Source organism: Euprymna scolopes, chromosome 3 (assembly GCF_053919585.1).
Source record: "Euprymna scolopes isolate OS-2025 chromosome 3, ASM5391958v1, whole genome shotgun sequence".
Lineage (NCBI taxonomy): Eukaryota > Metazoa > Mollusca > Cephalopoda > Sepiida > Sepiolidae > Euprymna > Euprymna scolopes.
In genome coordinates, this window is record NC_136484.1 from 20,667,498 (window position 1) to 20,677,421 (window position 9,924).

At 35.5% G+C, this 9,924-nt stretch overlaps 1 pseudogene; it reads right to left on the reverse strand.

The window, feature by feature from the left end:
• Window positions 1–8,306: 8,306 nt before the first annotated feature.
• On the reverse strand, window positions 8,307–8,431 carry LOC145264752 (U2 spliceosomal RNA; annotated as a pseudogene).
• Window positions 8,432–9,924: the final 1,493 nt, after the last annotated feature.

The following is a 9,924-nucleotide window of genomic DNA, read 5'->3' on the forward strand; positions in this document are numbered from 1 at the left end:
GCATGAAGTTTATCTATAATCATTAATTTCTCTCTAAGAATTGTTGGAATCCTCTTACAAATTTTTGTGAAATTTGTTAAAATTCTATTTTTTTAATGATGTATGAACTTATATAAACGAGTTTTGCAACAGCAACTAACTTATTATCAAAAGTGCAATGTAACTTTTTGTGTGAACTGCTTTGTTCTTTGTTTCTTATGATAATGTGTAAATTTTACTTATAGGTCTCAAATCTATTTGGTAGAATTGTACCAAATTTGGCATGAAGAACCTTTGTGATACCTAATTCAATACTAGGAATCTGAGATACGATGATTAAATGAGATCCTAACAATCCTCTGTGGGAGATTTTAAACCACAGTAAAATAACATACGATTTTACTGTTTTGCTTCCAATGTGAAGCTTTTGTAAACTTATAATTTCAGTCAAGCAATTTCTATTTCGATCATAGTATTTTTTAAAGTTGTTTTGTGATTAAGTTTCTGAATTTTTTAGATAAGGATTGGTTATTCATATTATTTGGAGTCTTTAAACTACGGTTCTCATCTTGAGTGCTATTTTCACAACGTTTTGGTCGATATAATCTCCGATCTTCATGTGTATCTTGTCAAAATCAGGAATGTTTCTGTCTAACTTGAGAATTTCGAACGTAATCCTTTATTTACTTCACGGGGGTAGCATGTTCTTGTTCTGCAAGCCATGACTGGATAGAGGTTCTAAGTAATTCACAATTGTATTTTTCGGTTGCCCACACTGAGGATTGAATCTTCAACCTTCAAGAGAATAACTTTTTGCAATTGATTTTTCCAAGTACTCTAACCACTGCAACAAGATACACCTGAAGATGAGAACACTAATCCAAATAATCTAAATATTTTTGTGATCCACTTACGCTTATAAAACGTATTCCAGGATGTCTATGCACTATGAAACTGTCCTTTCATGGCTCATAAAGAAACGGAACATGCGTGTGTGTGTGTGTGGGGGGGTTCTCCTCTCTTCCTTAGAAGTTCTTTCTCATTCTCACCAAAGAGTCATTGCTCGTAACTCTCTACTCTACCGTTATTTCCATGGAAGGTGCTCGACTGAGCTCTAATCTTTGATCTTTCTTTGTAAGACATTCACAGCAAGAACTCGTTTTTCCTTCATATGCCTAGCATCAAGCAGAATTTCCATGGATAGATCTTCTTTGCAGAAGTTTCTCATGTGTAGAACACGTTACCGTTGAACTGCTTCTCTGCTAATTACAATTTAATTGTTTATTGTATTTATTTATTTGCGGACTGTTATCCTCATCTTCATAGTTGTCGTTGTTTCACAACGTTTCGGCCAACTCATCCTCTGGCCTTCTTCAGGTGATTAACCGTGACGGGATAGGAATGCAGTCTCATAACTGTATTCCCAGTAATTACTGCCTTCCATAGTTGTTGTTATCTCACCACATTTTGGCCAACTAATCCTCTGACAATGCTCACCTAGAACTCAAGGCCTCTATCCACTACGCCATGGGCCCCGAAGAATGATCATGGTTGGACTTTTTTTGGTCTTAAAAATTCAAGTTTTTGTTCTTATCTGGTTTTCCATTGTTGGGTCTGTACTGAATGGTATTATATATTATTATTTTTTTTTGCGGTTAATCACCTGAAGAAGGCCAGAGGATGAGTTGGCCGAAACGTGTTAAAACAACAACAACTATGAAGATAACAGTCCGCAAATAAATAAATAAATACAATAAACAAATTACTCTTCTCAAAAGATTAAAAAAAATATAAAAATAAAAAAAAAATAAAAAAATAATATATAAAACAATTTAGTTGTCTTCATACCCAATGTCAACAAATGCTTGTCCCAATCAATGTCAGTACTCCCATGCTCTTCATCTTTCAATCATTTTTCTACCATTAACTCTTATCCTCGTGTGGCTTTTAGCCTTAATAAATGGTGATTCAATATATCTCTAGATGAATAAATGCAAAAGTTATTTTTATTTATTCATCCCATATTACCATCAAAACGGGTTACTCTTATTTAAATCAATAATACAATATATTTGGAAACACTGTATATATAATTAGTGTTGGGATGATCAATCGGAATCAAGAATGGGGGGAAAAATAGGAACTTTTGCAGGTATCAGAATTGAAAATTTTGTCTTTTTATTTGATTTTGTTTCAAATAAAATATTCCACTGCTGATAGTAATGATAAAATAATAAACATTTATTGATTTTAAAACTACTAATAAAACTAAAATCTATAGATCAACCTTCAGAGATGTATTTTTATGTTTGAGAAGATATCTGCATATTCAATGTGTGTGTTTTTTATGGTTATCTATCAATATATCTATAAAAGTGAATGTGTATCTGTCTGTCTGTCTGTGTACATTTCCCTACGCAATGACTCTGTCAATTTTAAGTCTACAGACTCGAAATTTGATATACAGGGTACTGAGATTTGGGAAAATCGATCTGATCGGTTTTCGGCCAGAAATTTGGCGATTAAGGGGTCAAAGTTCAACGATTTGACCTTTGAAAACTCTACTAAACTCCTCCGACAATTTTGGGTCTAAACACTTGAAATTCTAGATATAGGTTCCTTGGACATGGATCTAACTTAATAACTTGATTTGAGCCCAAAACAATAAATGTTAAGGGGTCATAATAAGGGTCAAAGTTAAAAAAAATTGACCACTTTTTTTTTGCTCAACATACACCTCCAAATACCCGGGCAACGCCGGGCACCCATGCTAATATATCTATAAACGTGAAAATGTCTGTGTGTGTGTCTGTTTGTCAACACATCCCTGCCAAATAACTCTGTCAATTTTCAGTCTACAGATTCAAAATTTGACATAAGGGGTATTGAGATTTGGGAAAATCTTTTTAATTGGTTTTCGGCCAGAAATTTGGTTGTTAAGGGGGGTCAAAATTCAACGATTTGACCTTTGAGAATTTTACCAAACGCCTCCGACAATTTTGGGTCTAAACACTTGAAATTTTAGATATAGATTACTTGGACATGGATATAACTTTATAATTTGATTTGAGCCCAAAACAATAAATGTTAAGGGGTCAAAATTGGGGCCAAAGTTAAAAAAAGAATTGACCTCTGCAGTCTCTACCAAGTTACTCAGCCAATTTTTGGTCTAAACATTTGAAATTTTACATTAAATGTATTCAGACATAGAGCAAGCTTTTACATAAAGGGTATTCGGACATGCAGCAAGCTTTTTAATCAGTTTTTGGGTGCAAATTTGGCTGCCAAGAGGTCAAAGTTTACAGAGTTGACGTTTGTAGACTTTACGAAACTCCTCTGCCAATTTTGGGTCTAAATTTTAGATGTAAGTTACTTGGACATGGGTCAAACATTTTTATTGGATTTGAACCCAAAACAATGTTAAGGGGTCTAAATTGAGGTCAAAGTTAAAAAAAAATTTGACGTCTGCAGTCTCTACCAACTTTTCTCTATGGTAGTTAAGGAAGCCTATTAAATAGAAAGGCATTACGGTACATATTGACACTTTTTAATATATACATATGCACATAAAGTTATGAACAGTACATAGGGCCCGAGCAAAGTCGGGCGGAATGCTAGTTGTGAATAAATTACAACTCTATTTTTAAATATTTATATATTACTAAAGTATTAGAATCAGGAATTTAGTACGAAATCAGTAATTGTATCAGAATCGGGGGAAAATATTGGAATTGTCCCATCACTAACATATATATAGTACAGACAAAAGGGGCAAAGACGACTATTTAAACGTTTAAATTGCATAAGTATTTTTGGTGCTTCTGCATTTACCAACCTGTGATTTTCACAAAGTTGGCTCAAATAAACAACTCGAATAAAGCTGACAGAAATTACTGAAAAGGTTGGTCGAGTGTTCCTCAATTTTTAATAAATGCGCTGTATTTTCTTAACTGATACGAATCTATGAAGGCTATTTTTACATAAATTGGAAGAAATAAAAAATTAATTTAAATCGCACAGATTATTGGGGTTGGGTTAGATACATGTTTGCAATTTTATTGTATTTCCATGTTTTTTTCCTGTTTATCATTATGATTTTCTCGTAGCAGTTTAATGTTTCGCAATCAGTGGCTTCCGGTTATTCCCATCAGTGGCCAAGCACACCCAAGAAACTTTGTGAAAACTGCTGGCCAGTCAATACAGAAGTACCTTATCTTTTAAACAATTCATAATGAATTAATGTTGGTGTCATTTATTTATAATTTTATTGTTTCTTATATATATATATATATATATATATATATATATCTCAAGATATATACTGAGTTCACCAGAATTTCAAATTTACATTTAAATAGCATTGAAGTGAAATAATTAAAGATTGATCTTGATAAGCTATTTTTATCTGTTATTGTTGTACCATGTTTTATTTTTTTATTACATACAATCTCATTATATAAAAGGAACTTTGTGTGTCCATGAGTTCGTCCCTTATGGACTCCACAACGCCTGCGCCGATTTTTATGAAATTTCACACTGATACTTCTTGTACCTGGCAGTGTTCTTAGATAGGTTTTTATATCAGAATGTCTTCGATAAATATTGATAATCAAAATAATCTAATGAAAGAAGGAGCAAGCGATTTTGACCAAAGTTAACATCTTGCACAACCTAAGCAATCTTCACCCAATTCCGTCATTGTTGAGCTGGTGCATTATGTTGATCCACATCCGTCTTTTGAGTAGAGTAACTGATCGCCCAGTCTCTTCTTGGACTTGGCAGCAGTGTCCAATGCATTGATACAGTTAATGAGTCGACACCCAAGAAAATATCAATACTTACATCATTAATGGTGAGTTTCACCATACAATTCTGTGACTGGCGAACTATCCCAGGTATTGCCGAACAACCTGAATGCACAAAATGATTGGGTTTTTTTTTGATATTTGTGCAGTTTATGGACCATCCTGAAATAATGTTATTATTTAGAAAACCATTCTTAACATGGAAATGCCTTTTCCATGTTAAGAATGGTTTTCTGTTAGCTATCTGTCATGTGTATTTTATTTGACTTTTTCTGTTCGTATTTGTAAAGATTTACATCCTGCATATGTCACACATGCAAATCTTTAGATGTTTATTAGGTTGAGAGAAAAGTTCTTACAGAATTTTTAATTTTGATTTCAAATGATGTATTTTCAAATAAGTTTTCGTTATAATACCTTTACTTTATATATTATTTTAAAGAGCGGTTTTTGCTCTATCTAATCGTTTAAATTACAATCGTTTTAAAACAATTATGTATTCTTTTCAAAACGTTGAATAGATAGAAAAAAAAAAGAAGCAAATTCACACATACTTCTTATTTCAATTCAAGCTAGGCTGAAAAGCTGCTGAAACAGCTCGTGATATTAACGAAACGTTTGATCCAGGAGCCACTACTGAATGCACACTACAATGATGGTTGCGGAAATTTTGTGGCGGCGACAAGAGTCTTGAAGATGATGAGCATAGTGGTCGGCCATTGGATGTTGACAACGATTAATTAAACACCTTAGTTGAAGCCAATCCATGCACAACTGTTTGAGGACTTGCTTTTGAATCAGACATAATATTTACAATTATTTTCAACTACTTGAGAGAGATTGCAAAGACAAAAAAAAAAACTGATCAATTGGTGCCTTACGAATTGAACAACAACCAAAAGAAATGCTGTCATGAAGTGTTATCTCTTCTTTTATGATGAAAAGATGGTTCTTTACGACAACCGGCAATGCTCAGCTCAGTGGTTAGACGTTGACAAAGCTCTACAACACTTCCTGAAGCCATAAAAGGTCATGCTGACTGTTTGGTGGTCTGCGACCCATCTCATCCATTACAGATTTTGAATGCAGACGAAACCATTACGGCGGCGAAGTACTGTAAAAAAATGGATGAAATGCACCAGAAACTTCGACAACAACACCCAGCATTAGTCAACAGAAAAGGCCCTATTCTCCTCCTCGACAATGCCCAACCACACGTTGATAAACTGACTCTGCAGAAGTTGAACAATTTGGGCTACAAAACTCTACCTCATCTGCCATACTCTCCAGACCTCTCACCTACTAACTACCACTTTTTCAAATATCTCCACAACTTTCTGCTTGCGAAATACTTCAAAAACCTAAGCGATATCAAAAACGCCTTCAGCGACTTCATCGCCACCAGAACGCAAGATTTTATGTTACTGGCATAAATACACTTGTTTTTCGTTGGCAAAAGTGTGTTGATTCTGGTGGTACTTATTTCGATCAATAATTTTTTCCGAGCCGAGATATGTTCATCTGAAATTAAAAGGTAAAAACTGCAAAAACTTTCTTGTCAGCCAAACATTAAGCAACATCACCACTGCATCGACCATCCTGGTTGCGCCCACAACTGCTTGTTGCTGACTTGCTCAGTGGATTCTGGCTGTGAATCACTCACTGGGTGACTGTTAGATTGTATTAGTTGGGTGTTTAACTGATGTTCATGTTGATAATCTTGTTGCTAGCAACATCTGCAATGAAGGCATAGCTGACTTCTGAATATCAACTCATGGATATTCTTGAGCTCAGTGGTCAATTCCTGGCTACAATAGATGTAGCTGTCGACTTGCTTGATCTGGCATGTCCTGATAGTGAGATCATTGTTGGCAAGTTGGGCATTGGTCATGTTGATCTAAAATCTGACAGTGGCCATCTAGGTAGAATACCATTCTTAGAATCACTAATCCACACAACGCATGACGCTGCGGTTTAACTGATATCCATAATGATCTTTTTACTGGTCATATTTGCAATGGAAATGACTCTCTTTCTGAATACCAACTTATGGTTATCCTTGTACGGCATGGTCAATTCTTTATTGTAGCTGTCAACTAATCTAGCACATGCCGTTCATTTTGTTTTGGTCATGTTGATCTTAAACCCAATGGCAGTGCTTACCTGTCATCAAGTTACTATCCAGGAAGAATAGTATAACCTTCTATGGCCCTATGATTCTTAAAATTGCCCATCTACCCAAATCATTTTTATTAGAAAAGAAATTTGTGTTTGCAGTTACAAAGCAAGTTGGTAACCATTTTAAAATTGCCTAAATTAATTTTTTGTGTTTGTATTTTAACTCTGGTTAAACTATTTAGACGTTTTGTATTATTTTTAGAAACTGTATGTATGAATATCGTATGTTCTGATAAAAACAAGATAAGCAGAATTTACAGAATTCTTTGATATTTGTTTGTGTTTGAAATCTTGTAAGTTCATTACAAGATTTCCAACAGTTTTCTTTCAAGAATCAGACAGTTTTTACAGTTTTTTTTCTTTTGTAAAGATGAAATTTGGCTAATCATAATATGCAAGTGAGTTTGTTTATACGGCACAATCACGTTGACACACCGATTTTCGCCGGATCACCAAAGTTAAGCAACATTGAGCCTGGCCAGTACCAGATGGGTGACCATTTGGGAAGGCTAGGTAGATGGGACTCTCTTAAGCCGTGGTAGGCACCCCATCTAGTGATGTTGTCACAATAAAAAATACCCTTGATAGCCCTGGCAAAGCATCAAGTATTCAGCTACTGACAAAAATTTATTTATACTACAAACTCGTGTAGTGCGTTCAATATTGGCTACGACTTTGCTGAATGTATTGCTTGATTTTTAGATTTTGGTAAGCTTTTTTCTGCTTATTTTTTAGTTTTCTTCACTCTTGACCTGAAGTGGAAGACTTTTATCAAATCAGTTGTTGGAAAAATGGTTACATTATTGGTCCACTGACTTAGTCAGATTTCGATCTTAGAATTCACCCTCATCTGTTCGTCCATGCGTTCCCAAAATTCCCAATAACTACTCATTACATTCAAGGCATCAGTCGTGGGATCATATAGTATTTGGTTTGTTCTAGAATATATCTCACGCCTGATGCAATGCTCTACCTATATAAGAGCCAGGTACCTCCTAAAATGGAGTACTGTTGCCACATCTGGGGAGGAGCTGCTCAAAGCTTCCTAGCTTACCTTCACAGAGTTAACAAGGCCGATAGCCATTAGTCGCGTGCTCTCGTGTAATGAATGAATGCGTGAATGTAGGATTGACATGAAATTCTAAAAGATAAACTAAAATGACCGAAAAATGGTCTGAAATGACTTAAATAAATAAAAAGTAAATGACAGAATGACTTTAATGAACTTAAGGATGAATTGAATGACCTTAAGAATGACTTGAATGCTTAAAAAATAACTGGAATCCTTCAAAAACAACTTCATGATCTGAAGACTTGAATTGCTTTGAGACTGACTGGTTGTAAAGTGGGTGACCATTTTACATTAAATTAATACAGAAAAGTAATCTCCCCCTTTATATCATAATAAGTACAGCATGTAGTAAGAACAGATACTACACTTTTTCTTGGCCAAAAGGCCAAGAAAAGCTTAAAAAGCTAAGAACAGTATCTATTAACAACAGACCTTTGATCTTAACCAAAAAGGCCAAGCACAAAAGTGTTAAGGACAGACTTATAGAGTATACAACAGTAGTCTATAGTAGATTGTAGATTCGTAGAAATAGAGAATCGCCTCAGGTGTGAGAAAGTGTTTAGAGCGATAAAGAGAACTGATTTTATGAGAAGCAGAAATGGCAATGTATTTAATGTATGGACCCGAAGAAAGATTTGATGAGAAAGAAAGACCAAGAAGTTTTTGAGTTCATTTCTCATCGAGAGCTGAGCCATTCATAAGAATTTCAGGAAGAAAACGGAAATGTCTGTGATTGAAGGACAATAACTAAGTCTTAACATGATTAAACAAAATGAGCCACTTCTTAGCCCAATCTATAATTGAACCCAAGTCAACTTGTAGATGAACTACATATTTCAACTGATCTGAGAAAGTTGGGTGAGAAGCAATACCAGAATAGAGGCTGATGTCATCAGCATGAATATTAATTTTCGGAATAATATTCTCTGGAAAGTCATTTATATAGAAACAGTGTTGAACCATGAGTAACACCAGCATTGATAGGAAAAGAAAATGAAAATCAAGAGTTATTCGCAAGCTTTGATCAGAGACCTTTCTTAGAATTAAAAAAAAATTTTTTATTTATTCAATTTTCACCCCAAACAAGGCACAGTGCCACTTTGAAGTAGGGGCTACTAGCAGAGACAAGTTGCAGGGATATTATGAAGGGAGTTGAGCAGCAAGATGTATGTTCGCATTACATGTTAACTTCTGCATGTCAGTAGAGTTGGGAAAGCAGAATCCCGGAAGGGAGTTCCAAAGTCTAGCAGTTCTGGGGAAGAAGCTATTAGAGTAGAAGGCCTTCCTACATCTAGGGATCTCTACTGTGTAGGGGTGGGATTTAGCTGCTTGTTGGGTTTGTCGGGGGTATTCACGTTCGAGAGGGTACAAATGCTTGTAGCTTGTCAGGGCATTCACCATTAAAGTACTTGTAGAATAGGCAGAGGGATGCAAGATTACATCGATGGGACAGAGGCTGAAGCCTAGATGACAGTTCAGGACCTATCAGGTTGGCGACTCTCTTTTGAACCCTGTCCAGGAGTGAGAGGCAAGTAGCAGATGCACCGGCCCAAATGTGACAACAGTACTCCATACATGGGCGAATGGAAGAACAGGATACTTTCAGGTGTAAGTAGCTTTCTAGCACGGTAGAGAGAGCCCACCTTCTTCGCAGCAGCCTTGGCAATACTCTCAATGTATCTATTTCAGTTCATGTTCTCTGTAAACGTTAGGCCGAGGAGTTTAAAGGAAGTACTTTCGGGTAATGTGTTTTTGGCGATTGCTATTGGTGGTAGAGAAGGTTTCTTGTAGTTATTGAAGGAAACAAACTTTGTCTTGGCAGCATTGAATGTGACCATCCATTTTGTCCCCATCCCACTACAGATTGGAGGTCTTCCTCTAGTATTTTTA